This window comes from Schistocerca americana, chromosome 1 (genome assembly GCF_021461395.2).
Source record: "Schistocerca americana isolate TAMUIC-IGC-003095 chromosome 1, iqSchAmer2.1, whole genome shotgun sequence".
In the NCBI taxonomy this organism is placed as follows: domain Eukaryota; kingdom Metazoa; phylum Arthropoda; class Insecta; order Orthoptera; family Acrididae; genus Schistocerca; species Schistocerca americana.
This window is the reverse complement of record NC_060119.1, coordinates 904,520,724-904,542,369: the sequence shown is the minus strand read 5'-3', so window position 1 is coordinate 904,542,369 and position 21,646 is coordinate 904,520,724. Positions and strand designations below refer to the sequence as shown.

At 39.5% G+C, this 21,646-nt stretch overlaps 1 protein-coding gene across 3 annotated transcripts in view; it reads left to right on the top strand.

Annotated features, from left to right (window-relative positions):
- The window catches only part of LOC124615138 (venom carboxylesterase-6-like), a 202,162-nt gene that overhangs the window by 64,166 nt on the left and 116,350 nt on the right, over positions 1-21,646 (top strand). The window contains exon 1 of one of the 3 annotated variants that reach the window (XM_047143005.1): positions 8,959-9,077. The exons of 1 other annotated variant lie outside the window; for it this stretch is intronic. The gene's annotated coding sequence lies outside the window, so the exon portion shown is untranslated. Of the gene's footprint in view, positions 1-8,958; positions 9,187-21,646 lie in introns of those variants that run through there. One more of the 3 variants, XM_047143004.1, reaches the window with a different exon arrangement.

The window sequence follows — 21,646 nt, the reverse complement described above, 5'->3', positions numbered from 1 at the left end:
CGTATCACCTACAACCATCAAAAAGAAATGCAAAGTATATCGATTATTAAAAAAGCTGATAAAAATGCTCTTAACGCCTTTTTAAGAGACAGTCTTCACTCCCTCCAATCTGATCATGTAAGTATAGAAAAGTTGTGGAATGATTTCAAAGAGATAGTATCAACAGAAATTGAGAGATATATACCACATTAATTAATAAGTGATCGTACTGATTCGCCATGGTACACAAAACGTGTCAGATCACTGTTGCAGAAGCAGCGAAAAAAGCTTGCCAAATTTAAAAGAACGCAAAATCCTCAAGACTGGCAAAGTTTTGCAGAAGTTCGATATATAATTAATATAGTAATATAATTAAGTAAACATGGCGGCAAGTATGCACATAGTCTCAAATCGCTCTGTAATTTGTGATTATATTTTGTGAGTGAAGTGGACCATATTCCATAAAATTGTATTAAATGGATTAAGAATTTACACGTTCAATCATAAGTGGTGTCACACACATTGTTTCTCACAATCGGGAGTTCTAAATAACTGCGACTGTGGTATGGAATGCAATGGGTAGCACAAGAATCAGAATCAGAATTTTTATTACCCCATAACATACAAAGTCAAATCACAGATCTGATTTACTGGGGACTCGTCAACATTACATTTACATTACAATTTCAATTTGTATATACAGTATTACAAAAACAATATATCAACACTCCAGTTTACATGTATTACAAAGTAATATATAACAACAGCATTTAAGTAGTCAACATATTTTTACAATCATTTATTTTACACAAAACTGCTAAGCTTAATTTACAGGTGATTTTTCCTTGCTCAGACATCCACATCACCATTCAAAAATCCTTCTATGGAGTAATAGCATTTCTCCACTAATAACTTGTGCAGCTTTGGTTTCAGTTGCCTTAGCTCCACGCTGTTTATTTGTTTCTTTTTTAGCATATTGTAGATTGTCATACCCATATATTCTGGGGTTTGTGCATATAACTTTAACCAGTGAGTAGGAAGCATGAAGTTTGTCTTATTCCTAGTCTTGTATTGATGCTTAAAATTGTTGTCTGTGAATAACAAAGGGTTACTGTATACAAAAATAATCAGTTCATTGATGTACAAATGGGGGCACTTAATATTTTTAGATTTCTTAACAGTGGGCGACAAGATTCTTTTGGTCTTGCATTACATATATTTCTAACAATTGATTTTTCCAATTTTAATATTCTAATGATTTTGCTTTTAATATTCTAATGATTTTGCTTGTATTACCCCAAATGTTAATGACATACCTTATAACAGATTCAAAATAGCTGTGATAAACTACTTTTCTTATCTCCATGCTAGTTGAATACGACAAAATCTTCATAGTAAAGGTGAGACTGTTTAACTTATTTGCTAAGTATTCTGTATGTGAAGACCAGGATAAATTTCGGTCCAAAAGTGTTCCTAAAAATTTAACACAATCTGATTCATTCAGTTCCTGGTTTCTACAAATAATATGAATTTCATTTATCTTAGAGCTTCTAGTTTTAAACTGTAGTAAATGTGTTTTCCCAATATTCAATTTTAACCCATTTAGTTGGAACCAGTTTTCTAAACTGTCTAGTAGATTTGTGACACTTGAGGGAATTTGTTCTGAGCGATTGCTTTCGATGAAGGCTGATGGATCATCAGCAAATAAAACTGAGTGTGAATTTATGTTTAGTGGAAAGTGATTTATGTAAAGTAAGAATAAAATTGGACCCAGAATTGAACCTTGTGGAACGCCTTGTGAAATAATCATCCATTCAGAGAAGAAATTTCCCTTGCTGGATAATATAACTACTCTTTGTTTTCTCTTTGTGAGGTATGACCTGAACCACTCTAAAATACGACCTCCAATTCCGTATTTTTCCGTTTTAAACAGGAGCAATTGATGGTTTACACGCTCAAATGCTTTTGTGAGGTCACAGAACAATCTTGCAACTTTGCTATACTTGTCAAAAGCAAATTGTAAACTCACTTATGGTGTCTATTGTATTTTTTACTTTCTGAAAGCTGTATTGATTATGTCACTGTATGTTTGAGTTTTCTATAATTTTTTTAATTTGCATTACTACCACTTTTTCAAATATTTTTTGAGAAAATTGGGAGAATAGAGATTGGGTGGTAGTTCCCCATATCTTCTCTTGAGACTTTTTTGAATGAAGGTTTTACCTCTGCATGCTTCAGGGCGAGTGATTTATTGATTATTGAGCAAAGGGGGTGAGCTATTATCCTTGCAACTTATTTAAATACTTTAATAGGTTTGCCATCCCACCCTGCAGAATTTTTGTTTTTGAGCTGTAATATAGTGTTCTCTGCATCTTTGGCTGAAATTATTTTAAATTTGTTAAAGCATTCTTCTGCCTCCTGACCTAATTGTACTTTTTCAGTACAACCATTTACATGTGTAACTGATTTTGATACATTTATTTAAAAAATGTTAAAAGATTCTGAAATCAGAGCAGTATTTGTTATAGCTTTATTTCCCACCTTAATTTTGGAAATAACTTTGCTGTTAGTTCTCATCCCCAGTTCTGATTTTACGACAGACCAGACTGCCTTTCATTTGTTTTCATGAACCAAGATGTATTTATTATTTAACATTTCTTTTGCAGCTTTCACTACCCTTTTAAATAAGCCTTTATACAGTTTGACATAATTTATGAAAACAGGGTCTTTATTGTATTCCAATTCCTTGTGCAGTTGTCTTTTCTTCCAAATGGATATTTTCATTCCAGTGGTGATCCAATTTAGCTTATTTGTCACCTTTGTGTGGAATGCTCCAAGTGTAAATATTTCTTTAAATACATGCAAGAAACTTTCTAAAAAGCTGTTAAATTGTACAGAGATTGGAGTATCATCTTCAATTTGCCACTCAACCTCTTCTAATTTAGAGCAGGACTGTTTTAAATTTTTAGCTGTAAAATGTCTTTTGCAATAAGTATTTTTAGTACTTGGTTCATTTGCATTTCCTATTTCAGTGAACAGAGTAGAGTGGTCTGAGTGTCCTAATTCCACACACAACTTCTTTGCATAATCATATTTATAATTTGTTAAATTGTTATCAATACAGCTTCTTATATTTTCGTTTTTTCTTATGATTTCCATGAAGTTTACCTTGAAACCAAATTTTTGGTTTAAGTCTGTAAACTTTATTGACTCATCTGTTTGATTTAATAAATTTATATTGAAATCAGCTGCTATTAATACCTTTTTCTTTTCCTCATTGATGACTTTCTGTAAAAGATTTTCTAATTTTGGCAAAAATAATTTTGTTATCTCTGCACCTGGATTTCTATATCTAGAAACAATAATAATGCTTTGTGGTTCTAGTTCAGTTGAGCAGCTTTCAAATACCTCTTCTTCATTTAGAAAATTGAAATCGTCTTTTACTTTATACACTACAAAGTTATTTACAAGTATGCACTAGCATAAAACTTGAGGCTACAAAAACTTAAGGCTGCATTGAAATTTTTTAACTTATTTAAAATTATGATACTACCTCTTCTAAGCCTATGCTCGTTTAAACAAATAATTTTAATATTTTTACTTTCTGAGAGTAAATTTTATAGTTTATCAATTTTATTCATTCTTTCATTTTGATGGGCTGTAACCATGCCGTTTATGTTCAAGTGCATTAAAAAAGTGCTGTCTTTGTTGCCTGAGGTTTCAAGAATAGCTTTCTTTGTAGGATTTTTGCACTTCCTATTATCTTTTTCCTTATTTACAGTTTTTGCTGGAAATGTTTGGGAACCAGTACAATCATGAATACAAACTTTTCTTACTTTTGCATTTGCCTTAGGCTCACTGGCACTAAAAATCCTTTAAGTGCAATGGTTGTTTGATTTTTCTATTTGGGAATCGAGTGGTTGTATCTGTCATACTGGCTGCTGGTGTTGGATTGATTTCTGCTGCTGAGCTGGCTGTTGATGGTCGGATGGTTTCTCCTGCTGGGAGTCGGGTGGTTGTTGCTGTCATACTGGTTTGGTTTCTGCTGCTGGTCTGGCTGTTGATGGTGAGATGGTTTCTCCTGCTGCATCAGTACATAATATCTCTTCAAGTTGGTGAGAGTGATCTGCTTCTGCTAACAAGATTGTAGTTTTTTGCTTAAACCAATCCATAATTGGTGTTTTTCTGTCGATTTTTAAGCTTGGTGTGTGTGTCCTCATGACACAGGTACTGGTAAATAGTTTTTCTGCTAAAAGTTCTTTTCCTAATTTATTTAAATGGAGTCCATGATCTGTGAAAAACCTTCGACCTAAGGCATGTATTTCAGTAACTTCTACATTCTGAAAGTCAGAACGTATTTCAGAGATCTGTTTGTTAGCAGCACAAATTTCACAGTTTACACACGACCACATAGGCAAGTCATAACGAAGTGGTATGTTTACAACACGAATAGTGGTGTGTATTAATTTGTTTAAACAGTTCTTTTATTAACTTGTACGTTTCATTCCGATAAACATCGTTTGAGCCACCTTAAATTATATCAAAATCATCTTTAATGAAGTTTGATATCAGAGCAGAATTTGTTTGTCCTGCTATCTCACGAAACGGCGCTCCTGGTTTGACAAAGCCTGATACCTTTCAATTACATTTTTCTGTCAACAGTGCAGAAATTCCACATCCGTGGCTATCACCTAACACACAAAGATCGTTTGTTACTTTTTTTGCACTCAATGTTATGGAAACATGTATTTACCCAGAAGCCATGTTATGTTTCTGCACATTTCCTACATCTAATATCTTCCCTAATTTAGACTCCGTGTTAGATATTGTTACACATTGTCTACTGTTGTGTACACTGGTAGACCTACTAGTATGTCTATTTGATTTTTTGTGGCTGTTATTTTCACTCGGAAGTGTGAGTGGTTTTTTTACGCACTTTTCACTATTATTTCTCACTGACTCACTCTCAGGAGCAAAGGTTTGCATTTTCATTGTTGCACCCTTAGTTTGCTTTCCTTTTTGAACTGAATTATGTGTTGTGGTATGGACGTTGTGTTGTGAATCGTGTTTTATGTTCGATGCCTCAAATTTGTAGTTTTTACACGTTTCTTTCTTGGCTGATTCTCGTTTCTGTAGTTCGTTTGTTATTACACGTATAATTGTTTTCGAATACTGAAGTTTCTTTCTTACTAATCTGAGTTCATACTTTAACTTTTCGCACACACACGTTTTTAACTGGTCTCCATAACGTCACATTCAGTACGAAAAGAATCACTAAATACCCAGTTTTTCACTCTATTCGTTGCATTTACACACGCCAGTGAAATATACAGGGCAGATTTGCAAGCGAATGTAGAGAATTAACTTAGGAAAGAACTCGATTATATTATAAAATACGCTAGAACGTTCCCTGATTCCGGTGCTAGGTTCCTCACATCTCCTGCTTAAATTTGCCCCAGATCAGGTTTTCCCGCGAACATTTTACATTGCGGAAGTTGATGCACCTGTAGTGGGCCTCGATTTTCTTCATCACTATTCCCTCTCCCGTAATCTGCAACCCGGCTGTCTGACTCACGTCTCCGGCTCAAGTGTTCCTGGTGCGTCACAACATTCCCCCCCTCAGCCCGAAGTTCCTATTGACTGTTCACACTCTGCCCTTTCAGAGTGTATGTCACTTGCTACAAACCTTTCTTCTGCTCTCTCAGCTTTCTTGCGCGAGCGTTCAGACGTCGATGCATTGCGCACTCAGAATGTCGACCTGCGTGTTCGCATTGACGAAGTCCATGCACAACTATTGCAGACACAAGAGCAGCTTCTACAACTCCGCACACCCACTCTTGCAATCGTGGACAAGCCTCCGCAGCCTGGTCATTGTGCCACAGCTGTGATTCCATTAACGGTTCGGCTAGCCTCTGCCCGCACCCCCCCTGCTCCTACCCCCCTGCTCCTACCCCCCCTGCTACTACCCCTTCTGCTCCTACCCCCCCTGCTCCTCCCCCCTGCCCCTACCCCCCCTGCCCCTAACCCCCCTTGCCCCTACCCCCCCTGCCCCTACTCCCCCTGCCCCTACCCCCCTGCCCCTACCCCCTCTGCTTCACCCACGTTTTTGCGTGCAATTGCCAATGGCACGTGCCACAGAATAAACACAACTGAAGGACCCCCTGTGCAGCATAAGGCGCAGAAACTTCGCTGTGCTAAAGACATTGTTAAAGATCTTTTGGATTCCAACATTCTCCGTCAATCTGATAGTAACTGGTCGTCACCAATCCATCTCGTACCGAAGAAGGATGGTACTTTCCGCCTCTGTGGTGACTACCGTGCTCTTAACGCACGCACTAACATCGATAACTACCCTATCCTCCACATTCAAGATTTCACCCAGATATTGCATGGTTCCCAGATGTTCTCCGTTCTCGATTGTAGCAAAGCATATCATCAGATTCCCATGTTCCCCAACGACATTCCCAAGACAGCCATAATTACTCCATTTGGCCTCTTTGAGTACTGTTCCATGCCATATGGTCTCAAAAGCGCCGCACAGACATGGCAACGCTTCATCGACGCTCTGTTGTTTGACCTCCCTTTCGCCTATGCCTACTTAGACGATATTCTGATTTTCTCTCCTTCACCTGAGGAACACACTCTCTATGTTTCCAGAGTGCTTGCACTGCTCGCTGCTAATGGAGTGGAGATCAACCACAAGAAGTCTCAGTTTAGCAGTCCTGAGGTCACCTTCTTAGGTCTCACAGTCACGGCCAAGGTTGTCTGCCCTACCTCCTCTCGGGTTGAACTCATACTTAGCCTCCCTTCGCTGAACTTCGCCGTTTTCTAGGCATGGTGAACTTCTACAGGCGCCACCTGCCCCATGCTGCGTCTATCCAGATCCCACTGATCGGCACTCTGGCAGGTAAGGATACTAAAGGCAAACGCAAACTCATTTGGACACTGTGGTGATGGCCGATTCATTCAAAAATCTCAAAACCGCCCTCTCTAAAGCTGTCACACTTGCTCTCCCCGCTCCCGACGCACCAATTTCTATTACAGCTGATGCGAGCGACACTGCAATTGGTGCGGACCTTCAGCAACATTTATTGGATACCCCCCAACCCCTCCGTTTCTTCTCCAAGAAATTGACCAAATCCCAGTCCAAATGGTCCTCTTTCGACCGTGAACTCCTCGCCCTGCACGAGGCAGTCAAATATTTCAGAGCCGATGTCGAGGGTCGCCCATTCACGATTTATACAGATCACAGACCCTTGGCAGATGCAATCCGTAACCCCTCACATGATCTCCCCCCACGACGCCTCCGCCATATGGATTTCATATCCCAATATTCCACTGATGCACAATATATCCGAGGCGCTGACAATGTAGTCGCTGACTACCTGTCTCGCGTCAACATCATCACTACCCCACTTGACCTTACCGACCTGGCCCGCCGGCAAACCGAAGACCCCGATATTCATGCTTTGCAACAAGACACAACCTCTTCCCTCAAACTGGAACAACGTGCATTCCCCGGCACCACAGAACCGGTCTGGTGCGATGTTTCCACTGGTAGCGCCCACCCTCTTGTACCCGCAGCTCTCCGCCACTCTGTGTTTGATGCACTCCACAACCTAGCTCACCCAGGCATCAAAGCGTCCACCAGATTGGTCACGGAAAGGTACGTCAGGCCCGGTGTTAAACATGATTGTAGGATGTGGGCTTACGCCTGCATACCATGTCAGAGAGCTAAAGTGGGCCGCCATGCACTTCCTCCGCCAGGCACTTTCGACATACCTAAAGGACGCCTGCGACATGCCCATATTGATATTGTAGGTCCCCTCCCTCCCTCCAAGGGCTTTCGATATATCCTGTCCGTTATTGATAGGGTCGCTAGATGGGTCGAGGCAGTCCGTTTGGAAGATATTTCGGTTGAGTCTGTGGCTCGGGCCTTCATTGCCACTTGGATTTCCCGATTCGGAAGCCCTACCTCACTGACCACCGACCAAGGTAGGCAGTTTGAATCACAGCTGTTCGCCTCCCTCTGTTCGTACTGTGGCGTCGCAAAGTTTCACACAACCGCTTATCACCCCCAGGCCAATGGACTTGTGGAGTGCTGGCACCGCACGCTTAAAGCCGCACTTATGTGCCATGGTGGCCAGTGGTCTGAATCTCTCCCCTGGGTTTTGCTAGGCCTCTGCACCACATACAAAGAGAACTTGCAAGCCTCCCTCGCCGAGATCCTTTACGGGGAGCCTCTGATTTTACCAACTAAATTCGTCAAGGATACACTGCTACCAAGCTCTTCCGAGCTCCCAGCACTCGTCGAGAGCGTCCAAGGGCACATCGCACTCATCAAACCTCCCTTTCCATCTGCCCACTGTAGGCCTCGTGTGTTCATGCATAAGGAACTGGCCACATGTGAATTTATCATGTTACGTGACGACACAGTACAGACAACCCTGCAGCCTCCCTACACTGGTCCGTTTAAAGTCCTGTCCCGAGGCCCTTCCACATTGTCGATACTTAACAACGACAAACCAGTAACTGTTTCACTCCACCGGTTGAAACCTGCGTGGACCTTGCAGGAGCACTCTGCAAGTGACCCCGACGTACACGACACCTACCCTCCTTCCCAGGAATCCCATCATGATTTGCAGCCTACATCACGGGCCGGACGACCCGTGGTTCCACCCCGTTGGCACAGGGATTATGTCCTAGGTTCAGTCAAGCTTGCTACACCTACCCCCAAGTGTTGTGTGTGTGATTTCACCATGGACAAGTGCTTTTGTGACCATCAAGTGTCCCACCCCCACCGGGCTGGCACATGGACTTGGCGCACCACCGTGCTTTGCACTGCAAGGGGGGGGGGGGGGCCGCCTCTGTGGCGACTATCGACTCTACGAGTGAGATATCTTCGCCATAGCAGGCTCTCTGACCCATGTGGACTTATTGTGCGCCGCCATATTGCTTCCCATTATGTTGTGTGCTGCCGGTTGTATAAGATGTAAATATTCTTGCATAATAAAGTTGTATTAATGCATGTTGATGTGTTATTTAATGATTGCCGCTGCTCCGCACATCAGGAATAACCACAAACGCTTGAAAACGTGGTAAGAAGTGTGAGAAATTCCTCAAAAATCTGTCCTTCAAGAGTTCTCAAATACCAATCAAATAAGCAGCACACGACCAGAAACCAAAACAGTGGAACTTAATGTAAAAGTAAGTAATAGGTTTAGAGTGGTTGAAAAAAACACTGAGGAGAAAGAACAATCGAATTGTACTGTGATTCACACGGACAGTTCATGGTCAACGCTAAATTGCGCAAAACAAACAGCCCTACTATTTGTAAACAAAACTAAAAAACATATGTTAGAAAACAGACATGAAATCCATATTCTAGCAGACAGCCATGGAAGAGGTGCAGCCGAAATTATGATTTCTAATAGAACAGGATTCAAGGTAACAGGCGTAATCAAACCAGCAGCGCCCCTATATGAAGTTTTAAATAGCTGCAAACAATCTTGACGAATGGCAGCACATGTGTAATAATTGGAGGCGCCAACGATATATACCTCAATAAAACTAAACGTGCTACAACAGTTTTAAAGCAAGTAATTTGTAAAATGCCTGAAGTGAAATTTTTTGCTGTCAGTATCCCTCGTAGGTATGATCTCATGGAAAACTCTTGCATGAATACTGAGTTTATTACCGCCAACAAACTTTTCGTCGAGATATGTCGAGGTTAGCCTAATGCTACATATGTTAGGATAAATAGTGATCGCAGAGAGCATTTTACAGAGCATGGACTTGACAGAAACATGAAAGGGAAAGAAGTAGGACGAAATACTATCACACTGTCTGAAAACGACCTTATTACAGTATCAACATTAGTGGAAATAGGAAGACCTGATGTTCCACAATCATTGGTAACGACATTAGATTCTTCGACGTTAGAAGAAGTAAAACAATCTGAAGTGTCGTCCAGTACAGCAGCCAAAACAGCCAACTCATCAGTGGGTTCGAAACCATCAAAAACAGCTGAACCATTATCATCAGTAGCATATGTACCACCTTCTCCAGCAGGTTCAAAATCAATCAGAAGAACAGAGGCAAGACCAGTGGTACAAAGTGCCACTCAGACATCATCAACAGAAGAAAAATCAACACCATCAAAGCATTATTTATCAGCTTTATACACAGCTTCAACATACACAGCAACATCAGTGCCAACTGTAGTTCCAGTTTTAAATGAAACTAGTCTCAGCAAAAGTTCCAGTATCAGTTGGAACATCAGTTACAAATATGGATCCAACATCAAAACTGGCAGCATCTCCAACATCCACAGAATCATCAGCTTCAAAAACACCTCCATCATCCACTGAAACAGCAGACACAACAACAGATACAGCGAGTATGGTAGCACTTCCAGGGGTAAGAAGTACAAGAAGCAGGAAACGTGTAATTCTTAAGGATTTTTGGTGCCCATCCTCAACAAGGAACAGCCAGTAACATTGGGAAGCATAAGTACAAACTCCTCTCAAGCTAATTTTAATCATTTAAAAATAATGAGCCTTAATATACAGTATATTAAAAATAAAACATTAGAACTTGAGATAGCAGCCAGTGAAGCTAGTATAGATTGTGTTTGTATTCAACAACATTGGTGCATGAGTTATGAACTATTTGCATTTCCCCATACGAATTAGTAAGTCATTACTGCAGGAAGGAAACAAGACTAGGTGGTGTTTGCATTTATGTGAAACGCGGAGTAAAGGTTAAAAAATGACTGTAACTGAGTCCTTGAGCGAAGAAAAAAACATTTTGAGGCTGCAGCAATACAGTTAAATATGTAAAAGAGTAAATTAATAATAATGTCAGTGTAGATCACCATGTGGTGATCCTGCAGTTTTTAGAAATAAGTTAGAGGCATTGTTCAGTATATTACATGATAAAAAAATTAACAATAATTATAAATGGAGATTTTAATGTCAATTACTGACAGAAGGTGCATCCAAAGGTCAGTTCCTGAATGTTTTACAGAGTTTGAACTTGCATCTGCATATAACTGACTCTACACAAGTAACAAACTCTTCAAAAAGTCTCATAGATAATATTTTCACAAATATAGATACGATAGATACAGATGTAATAAATGTTGACCAAGGAATATCTGATCACAGTGCACTCATTCTTAGATTTCCCATAGCCCCTGTGATCAAAAATGGTTCATATCAAATGTAAAAAGAACCTTCTTCACAAATAGTTGCAGTCACTTCACAAATTCACTGATTAACCTATCATGGGCAGAAGTACTGTTACAAACTAGCGCAAATGCTGCATATAATGTTTTTACTTCCCTGATTATGTTGAATTTTGAAATGTGTTTTCCTAAAAAAACGTGTCAAAACGAACGCATATGGACATTTACATGCTAAATCATGGGTCACAACAGGAATTAGAAATTCCTCCAGGAACATGAAAATGCTTAACTATAAACTAAAAAGTTGTACTGACCGCAAGTTTAAAGAAAATGTAACAAACTACAAAAATATATAGAAAAGTAATTACATAGCAAAATTATTAAGTAACGATAAATTAATAAGAAAATCAGGTAATAAATCAAGAACTACTTGGGAAATTGTGAAAAGGGAAATAGGTAAGGGCCTCAACGATCAGGAAATAGCATTCAAAAATAGTAAAAATATTGAATTAAATGATGAAACACTGGCAAATTATATAAATAAATACCTCTTAAGTCTACCTTTGTCATTGTTAACTCCCACAAAGGATAATGAAATATTAAAGGTGATAAAGAGTCTAAAATAAAAAATGTCTCCAGATGTGGATGAAGTGCCTGTGTCAATAATAACGAACTTGCCCAACAAATTATAAAGCCCCTGGTACATATTGACAATTTGTCTTTCAGTGCAGGTGTGTTTCCTCAGAGGTTGAAGATCTCTAAGGTTAGACCTCTGTTTAAAAAAGAAGACACACACTAGGTAGAAAATTATAGACCAGTATCTTGTCTCCAATCATTTTCCAAAATTCTAGAGAAATTAATGAAAACCAGATTCGTAAATTACTTAGATGCTTACTAACTTCTGGACTGCAATCAACATGGCTTTCGCTCAGGCCAAAGCACAAAATCAGCTATCCATGCCCATACTGAAGAGATTTCCAGGAATCTCGACACCAAAAAATGTGTGGTAGGAATTAAATTTGATCTATCTAAAACTTTCGATACAGTAAATCACCAAATTCTGTGAAACAAGATGGAGGCAATAGGTGTAAGGGGCATTGTGAGGCAATGGTTTGAATCTTACCTTCAAGATAGAACTCAGGTGATAGAAATCATCGCAGAACATAAAAATCAGAAAATCAAATGGGTTTCAGATACAAAGAAATTGGAAGTAGCCATCCCACAGGGTAGGGTTATTGGCCTGTTATTATTCTTGATTTATATAAATGACATAAAAAATCCAAATATTTCTACCAAAATAATGCTGTTCACAGATGACATGAGCATAATTATAAGTGATGATAAGAAATAATTTAACTCCACAACTGGCAGAGTCCTGAAATATATACAACAATGGTTTAATGCTAATGGGTTAACACTTAATCCAAGTAAAACCAGTTATATACAGTATGGCAAAGCAACCCAACATATTGATATCCAGTTAAAACTAATTGATAAGGAGAAAGAGACTGTGCAACTCACAAAGTTTTTGGGCATGCACATTGATCAAAACTTAAGATGGGAAGGCCATCTCAAGTATTTATCCCACAGGCTCAATTCAGCATGTTTTGCATTGAGGACATTATCTAGAGTATACAGCACAGACTGTACTAGACTAGTGTATTTTGCTTACTTTCAGTCCATTGTGTATTATGGCATAGTGTTCTGGGGTAAAACTAAATCAAGCTTAATAGATATCTTCAAATTTCAGAAAAGAGCTATACGAATCATAAGACAGTTCTCCAAGAACTCATTGTAGGCCCCTTTTCTAACAACTACAAATACTCACAATAGCATCACTGTATATATTCGAAAGCATTCTCTGTACAAGAGCACATATGAAAAATCAACATAAAAATGAGGACTGCCACAATTATAATACTAGAAGTGATAAGAATTTGTATGTAGAAAGGGTAAGGACAACACAAACCCAAAAGCATGAAAGTTATTTTGGAATAAAACTTTACAGTGCTCTGCCAGTGTGCATGATGGAAATAATAGATGGAATAAAATGTAAGACTTAGCTTAAAAATTACCTTTTAAGCAAAAATTTCTATGACATAGATGAGTACTTTGACTGTGTGTAAATTTATTGCCAAAAATTTTAATTTATATGTCTAAAATTGTACTTTTAAAAACGCCTTGAACGGGATATTCCATTATTATGTTTGTAGTACTTGTACTTGTATGATAACTTTGTTGTGACAATTCCTACATCATGTAAATGATTTACAGGAAGATAAGAAAATGAAATGAAATGAAATATAGTGTGTACTTCAATGCTTGTCCACCCTATTCTGGAGTATTGCTGCGTGGTGTGGTATCCGCATGAAGTGGGACTGATGGATGACATCAAAAAAGTACAAAGAAGGGCAGCTCGTTTTGTATTAGCGCAAAATAGTGGAGACAGTATCATAGACATAATTCGTGAATTGGAGTGGTAATCATTAAAAGAAAGGCGTTTTTCGTTACGACGGGATCTTCTCATGAAATTTCAATCACCAGTTTTCTCCTCTAATTGCAAAAACATTGTGTTGGCACCCACTTACATAGGGAGGAATAATCATCACGATAAAATAAGAGAAATCAGGGCTCGCACAGAACAATTGAAGTGCTCGCTTTTCCTGTGTGCCGTTCGAGAGTGGAACAGTAGAGAGACAGCTTGAGGTGGTTCATTGAACCCTCTGCCAGGAACTTTATTGTGAATTGCAGAGTAATCACGTAGATGTAGATGTAGATGAAAAACTATTATACTCAGAGCACACTCACAATTAAGTAGAAACCACTTAGTTAGCATATCACACTTTGGATTCCAGAAGGGCTAGACAATTGTGAATGCTATTTACACATTCGCCCACCAAACATTAAAAGCCTTAAATTATAAAATACAACCATCTTGTATTTTCTGTGAGTTTTCTAAGGCATTGCATTGTGTAGATGATGTTACTCTCTTAGAAACGGATTCCCACACCACTGGTTTGATTCATAATTAACAAATAGAATGCAAAACGTTGCGCAGAATAATTCAGAAAATGTTAAGGAGGTAGAAAATTTTACTGATAGTCGAAATCGTAAGGGAGTCCCACAGGGTTTAATTTTAGGTCCATTGTTATTCATGAATATGGATGATCTTAACATTCAACAAGGAAAATTGGTAACCTTGCAGTTGATACTCCTGTCATAATAAATTCCATTAGATCGAAATAAACAGAAGAGGTTGTTAATATTGTTTTTCAAAGGATTATTAAGCAGTTCCCTGAAAATGGACTCTCCCTTTCTTTTGAGGAAAGGCACTGTATTCAGTGCTGTACAACAAGCAGTCCTATCAATAAGTGATGCAGCACATAAATAAGAGTCAGTAAATAAAATAGAATACTCCAAATTTCTGGGTTTACATATTGATGAAAACTTGAACTGGAAGAAGCATATCACTGAGTTTCTCAAACAATTAGGTTTTTAGTGCTCTACTACAGATGGGATGCAGAATGTACAGTAACATGGTCCATTTATTATAACAAAGTCGGTACAACAGAGCTACACCTGGACTAGTTGAAGACATTAGCTACCCAGTCTGACAGAGGTCGTTCGCATGTGGTCTCAGTCAACTGCCACAGTTTATTGTCATAGAGTTCCCACAGAGTCCTCTGTCCATAGTGGGTAGCAGTGTGATGGGAGGTGCATGGAATATGGAAGGACATGGAACAATGTGGAGGCAGAGATGTATGATACAGCAGCACCTATGTTGTTCAGCCTCCCCCTAAGAACCATGGACCTTGCCATTGGCGTGGAGGCTTGTGTGCCTCAGCGATACAGATAGCCGTACCGTAGGTGCAACCACAAACGTGTGGTTCCTGAAGAGGAGCAGCAGCCTTTTCAGTAGTTGCAGGGGCAACAGTCTGGATGATTGACTGATCTGGCCTTGTAACACTAACCAAAACGGCCTTGGTGCGCTGGTACTGCAAACGGCTGAAAGCAAGGGGAAACTACAGCCGTAATTTTTCCCGAGGGCATGCAGATTTACTGTATGGTTAAATGATGATGGCGTCCTCTTGGGTAAAATATTCCGGAGTTAAAATAGACCCCCATTCGGATCTCCAGGTGGGGACTACTCAGGAGGACGTCGTTATCAGGAGAAAGAAAACTGGCGTTCTACAGATCGGAGCGTGGAATGTCAAGTCCCTTAATCGAGCAGGTACGTTAGAAAATTTGAAAAGGAAAATGGATACGTTAAAGTTAGATATAGTAGGAATTAGTGAAATTCGGTGGCAGGAGGAACAAGACTTTTGGTCAGGCGAAAACAGGGTTATAGATACAAAATCAAATAGGGGTAATGCAGGAGTTGGTTTAATAATGAATACAAAAATAGGAGTGCGGGTAAGTTACTACAAACAGCATAGCGAACGCCTTATTGTGGCCAAGATAGACATGAAGCCCACACCTACTACAGTAGTACAAGTTTATATGCCAACTAGTTCTGCAGATGACGAAGAAATTGAAGAAATGTATGTTGAAATAAAAGAAATTATTCAGATAGTGAAGGGAGACGAAAATTTAATAGTCATGGGTGACTGGAATTCGGTAGTAGGAAAAGGGAGAGAAGGAAATGTAGTAGGTGAATATGGAATGGGGCTAAGAAATGAAAGAGGGAGCCACCTGGTAGAATTTTGCACAGAGCATAACTTAATCATAGCTAACACTTGGTTCAAGAACCATAAAAGAAGGTTGTATACAAGGAAGAAGTCTGGAGATACTGACAGGTTTCAGACAGATTATATAATGGTAAGACAGATATTTAGGAACCAGGTTTTAAATTGTAAGACATTTCCAGGGGCAGATGTGGACTCTGATTACAATCTATTGGTTATGAACTGTAGATTAAAACTGAAGAAACTGCAAAAAGGTGGGAATTTAAGGAGATGGGACCTGGATAAACTTAAAGAACCACAGGTTGTACAGAGTTTCAGGGAGAGCATAAGGGAACAATTGACAGCAATGGGGGGAAAAAATACAGTAGAAGAAGAATGGGTAGCTTTGAGGAATGAAATAGTGAAGGCAGCAGAGAATCAAGTAGGTAAAAAGACGAGGGCTAGTAGAAATCCTTGGGTAACAGAAGAAATATTGAATTTAATTGATGAAAGGAGAAAATATAAAAATGCAGTAAATGAAGCAGGCAAAAAGGAATACAAACGTCTCAAAAATGAGATCGACAGGAAGTGCAAAATGGCTAAGCAGGCATGGCTAGAGGACAAGTGTAAGGATTTAGAGGCTTATCTCACTAGGGGTAAGATAGATACTGCCTATAGGAAAATTAAAGAGACCTTTGGAGAAAAGAGAACCACTTGCATGAATATCAAGAGCTTAGATAGAAACCCAGTTCTAACCAAAGAAGGAAAAGCAGAAAGGTGGAAGGGGTATATAGAGGGCCTATACAAGGGCGATGTACTTGAGGGCAATATTATGGAAATGGAAGAGGATGTTGATGAAAATGAAATGGGAGTAGACAACATTCCATTAGAACTACTGACGGCCTTGGGAGAGCCATTCCTGACAAAACTCTACCATCTGGTGAGCAAGATGTATGAGACAGGCGAAATACCCTCAGACTTCAAGAAGAATATAATAATTCCAATCCCAAAGAAAACAGGTGCCGACAGATGTGAAAATTACCGAACAATCAGTTTAATAAGTCACAGATGCAAAATACTAACACGAATTCTTTACAGACAGATTGAAAAACTAGTAGAAACCGAGCTCAGGGAAGACCAGTTCGGATTCCTTAGAAATACTGGAACACGTGAGGCACTACTTAGCTACGACTTATCTTAGAATCTAAATTAAGGAAAGGCAAACCTATGTTTCTAGCATTTGTAGACTTATAGAAAGCTTTTGACAATGTGGACTGGAATACTCTCTTTCAAATTCTGAAGGTGGCAGGGGTAAAATACAGGGAGTGAAAGGCTATTTACAATTTGTACAGAAACCAGATGGCAGTTATAAGAGTCGAGGGACATGAAAGGGAAGAAGTGGTTGGGAAGGGAGTGAGACAGAGTTGTAACCTCTTCCCGGTGTTATTCAATCTGTATATTGAGCAAGAAGTGAAAGAAACAAAAGAAAAATTCGGAGTAGGTATTAAAATCCATGGAGAAGAAATAAAAACTTTGAGGTTCGCTGATGACATTGTAATTGTGTTTGAGACAGCAAAGGACTTGGAAAAGCAGATGAACGGAATGGACAGTGTCTTGAAAGGAGGGTATAAGATGAACATCAACAAAAGCAAAACAAGGATAATGGAATGTAGTCGAATTAAGTTGGGTGATGCTGAGGGAATTAGATTAGGAAATGAGACACTTAAAGTTGTAAATGAGTTTTGCTATTTGGGGAGCAAAGTAACTGATGATGGTCGAAGTAGAGAGGATATAAAATGTTGACTGGCAATGGAAAGGAAAGCGTTTCTGAAGAAGAGAAGTGTCAGGAAGTCGTTTCTGAAAGTATTTGTATGGAGTGTGGCCATGTATGGAAGTGGAACATGGTCGATGACTCGTTTGACAAGAAGAGAATAGAAGCTTTTGAAATGTGGTGCTGCAGAAGAATGCTGAAGTTAGGATGGGTAGATCATATAACTAATGAGGAGGTATTGAATAGGGTTGGGGAGAAGAGACGTTTGTGGCACAACTTGACAAGAAGAATGGATCAGTTGGTAGTACATATTCTGAGGCATCAATGGATCACCAATTTAGTATTGGAGGGCAGTGTGGAGGGTAAAAGTCGTAGAGGGAGACCAAGAGATTGATACACTAAACAGATACAGAAGGATGTAGATTGCAGTAGGTACTGGGAGATGAAGAAGCTTGCACAGGATAGAGTACCATGGAGAGCTGCATCAAACCAGTCTCAGGACTGAAGACCACAATAACAACAACATGTTATTCAGAAGTACGGTGCAACACAGCGACTGCAACCTTTATGAAATATGTGAAACGTATTCACAGTTGCCAATGTAGACCAACACCACCTGCATAACGGAATGATGACAATGAAAAACTTTGTCCGAATGGGACTCTAACCTGAATTTCCTGCTTATCACAAGTGATCACATCCCAGTGTGGCATAATTTTCACTGTCGTCATTCCATTATGCAGTTGATAGTTATCCATATTCGCAACTACAAATACATTTCATGTATTTAAAAATGGGTTTAGTCACCACAAAGCCTGTTCCAAAAGAACACTGCATAGTATTTCTGAACAATACAGGCACTGCAGTATTGTGTTTATCCACTGACACCAGGTAAGCAACTTTCAATTAAAATGTCGCCTCTGTATGTGAATATACATAATACATATGCGAGTGCAGGTTGCAGACACATGGCTGATGATATATGGAAATTTGAGTCTGTCTGTGAAAATTGCTCACATAGCCTAATGGTAGGGCAACCACTCGTGATAAGCAGGAAATCCAGGTTCGAGTCCCGGTCTGGCACAAATTTTCATTGTTGTCATTCCATTGTACAGCTGATGGTTGTCAATAATCGCAACTCCGAATACATCTCATGTAGGCAGAGAGAGCAGCAGGGCACCATGCTGATGTGATGGATGTGTTGTCATCTCAGGCAGTGTCGGAGAGGGGATGTGATGGATACCACGTGGTGTTCAGGTGATAGTTCTGAAGACACACCAGCACATGGTGGGGACAGCTGGAGCATGACTATGTGGTGTTGTCGGAAGTTGGAGAAGTGGCGGTGAGATCACCAGGGATTGACGGCATTGCTGAAGGTGCATGATCTGAAGAGGGCAGTTGGGAAGCTGCGATGGTACGGAGACCATCAGCGAGGAAGTGAGACGTAAGAGCAGAGGAATCAATGTTATGAGGTGTCGTAATAATTTCCTTGAAGTCACGGGCGACAGAATCGTTTGTGCTTTCAATGCTGCCCCTTGACAAGGAGTTCATTGTCGATCAACTTAAGATTTATCTATTCAAGAGGAAACTCGTGAACATCAAGGCACAACTCGAAAGCTGAGGATATGGGGTCAGGAGGGAGTGAGTCGTCTCTCAGAGTAGCGGAGAGAGGGTTGGAAGGGTCATCGCTTGGAAAAGGTTCTTGCAGAGACCTTGGTGTCTTAAGGCGACTGACAGACAATGTTGTAGTTTCCCATGTAACAGTATGTCAAAAGTGCAATCGTACTGTCAAAGTACCTTATAGGGGACTTAGTAGGGCGGGTTGCAAGGCTGGTTAGATTTATCGTTTTGCAGTATCACAAACTCGCAATCTGTTAGAGCTTTGTGGAGAAATATGTCATGCACGTTTGCTGAGGAGGGGGAGTTACACAGAAGTGGGTGATGTGGCATTTTCCTCACAAAACCACATGGGCAGATCAGAAGGCATAGTCATCTGTTGTGGGAATACAGTCAGTGGGCAAGGAAACCACTTGCCATACAAAATTTCAGCAAGCGCAGCTCCAAAGTCTTGTTTGTGGGTCGTACGCACTCCCAGGAGTATTCACAGTAGGCCTCTGAGCAGCATCTGCCGTGGCATGTGACAGTCAGCTTTAAAATGCGATGCCATTGCTCGATGAGACTTTTGCTCTGTGTATGATATGCTGTCATTCTAGATCAAAATGTTTTGCCCTTGTTCCACTACTCGAGGAAAAGGCCCCATTCGAACTGCTGTCCTTTATCGATGTGTAGGTACATGATGAAGGACCCCACGGATATGGTATAGTCAAAATTTATTAAAAAATGAAACAGCAATAACGACAGAATCAAAGACGGACTATAAGCGTTGGCAAAGACATTAGTTATGAATGCGCAGTAAAGCGCATAAAACGTCATTCACTTTTTTGGTACATGATTTTGTTTCACTCTCTCGTATGTAGAAGTTTGGGTAAGATATATTGCTGGGAGTATGACACGCTACGAGAGTTTTGTGTCATATGTTTCTGAACAAGAGAAGACTTAATAACAGAATTAAGTATTTTTATTAAAATGAAATAGAACCAAGTTAAGAACAACTCGTCATGTTTACATCATCTTGAGAGGAACTGGTGTTCCCTGGAGTCGGCTGCATGCATCTACAATTAAAATGGAGGGAAAGAAGTCCACGGTCATATTTTCGTAAAGTTAACAGAAGGGCAAGCTTTCAGAAGCGACAAATATAAATAAAATATGTATCGTGATGGATACAGAAAAAGAAACGACGCAAGGTAAAGTAAATGAACATAGCACAATTCCGTAAACGCAGAACATTTCATAAAAATATGTTGTAGTAATACTCTCTTTTCATTGCAAACGAAAGGACAGTTACCAATCAATTCCTTTAATTTTTCCTTTTAATTATATATTTTTTTAATTATTATAATACATTGATCATTATGGATGTGGGACAACCAAAGTACAAAATACATGTGTCGATAAAGGCTTTGGTAGTGGCTTCAGCCTTAATGTTTTTACAATATTGCAGTGGCTGTGTTATTCTGAATTATGATGCAGAGTTCCTCTGGACATGCATGCATTTCCAAAGGAACAGCAGTGTATTCGCAATTGCGAATATAGACATCCATCAACTGTAGAATGAAATGGCAATGAAAATTTGTGTTGGACCGGGACTCGAACCGAGATTTCCCACTTACCGCACGCAGTTGCCTTACCATTTGGCTATTCGTGCATGACTCACGGCCAGACTCAAACTCGCATATGTCGTCAACCATGTGTCTACGGCTTGTCCTCATACATACATTATATATATATATATATATATATATATATATATATATATATATATATATATATATGTTCCCATACAGGTGAGACAGTCTACTTGAAAGTCGCTTGCCCGGTGTTGAGAGATAAACATGATATTGTAGTGCCTGTGTTTTCCGAATACGATGCAAAATTCCTTTGGACATGCATGCATGTTTCAAAATACAGCACAGACACATTACGAGATTTTTTTTTGTTCGCACACTCCATGTCTATGAAAAGTAACAAATTCTTTTTCAAACTTCAGTACTTTGTCCATGCTGGCGTTGGAGAGTAGAGACCACCACAAGATATAGCATAATGCTCTCCTACATCAATTTTTCCTACTAGAAAACCTAACGATTTATCAATGTTTTGGCACTTACAGCCTGCAGTGTATTTCACCACGGCTGGGACTACAGACTCATCTCACATTGATACCACATCCGTTAGTAAATTTTCTTCGAAATTCACAGATTCTGAGATTTCTCATTCTGGCTGTACATCAACAACATTTACACAGAGGTCACTGGTAATGAAATTAAGGGACATAGAAACTGAGTCTATTTCACACTGAGAAGACTGCATTTAATTTTTTAGTAACTGATGTGTTTCCTGAGAAAGAAATATTACTTGCATTACTCATCAATATAAGAAGACGCACGGTGTTAATTACTTCTGATGGCATAGGGTTATTGTAAAATA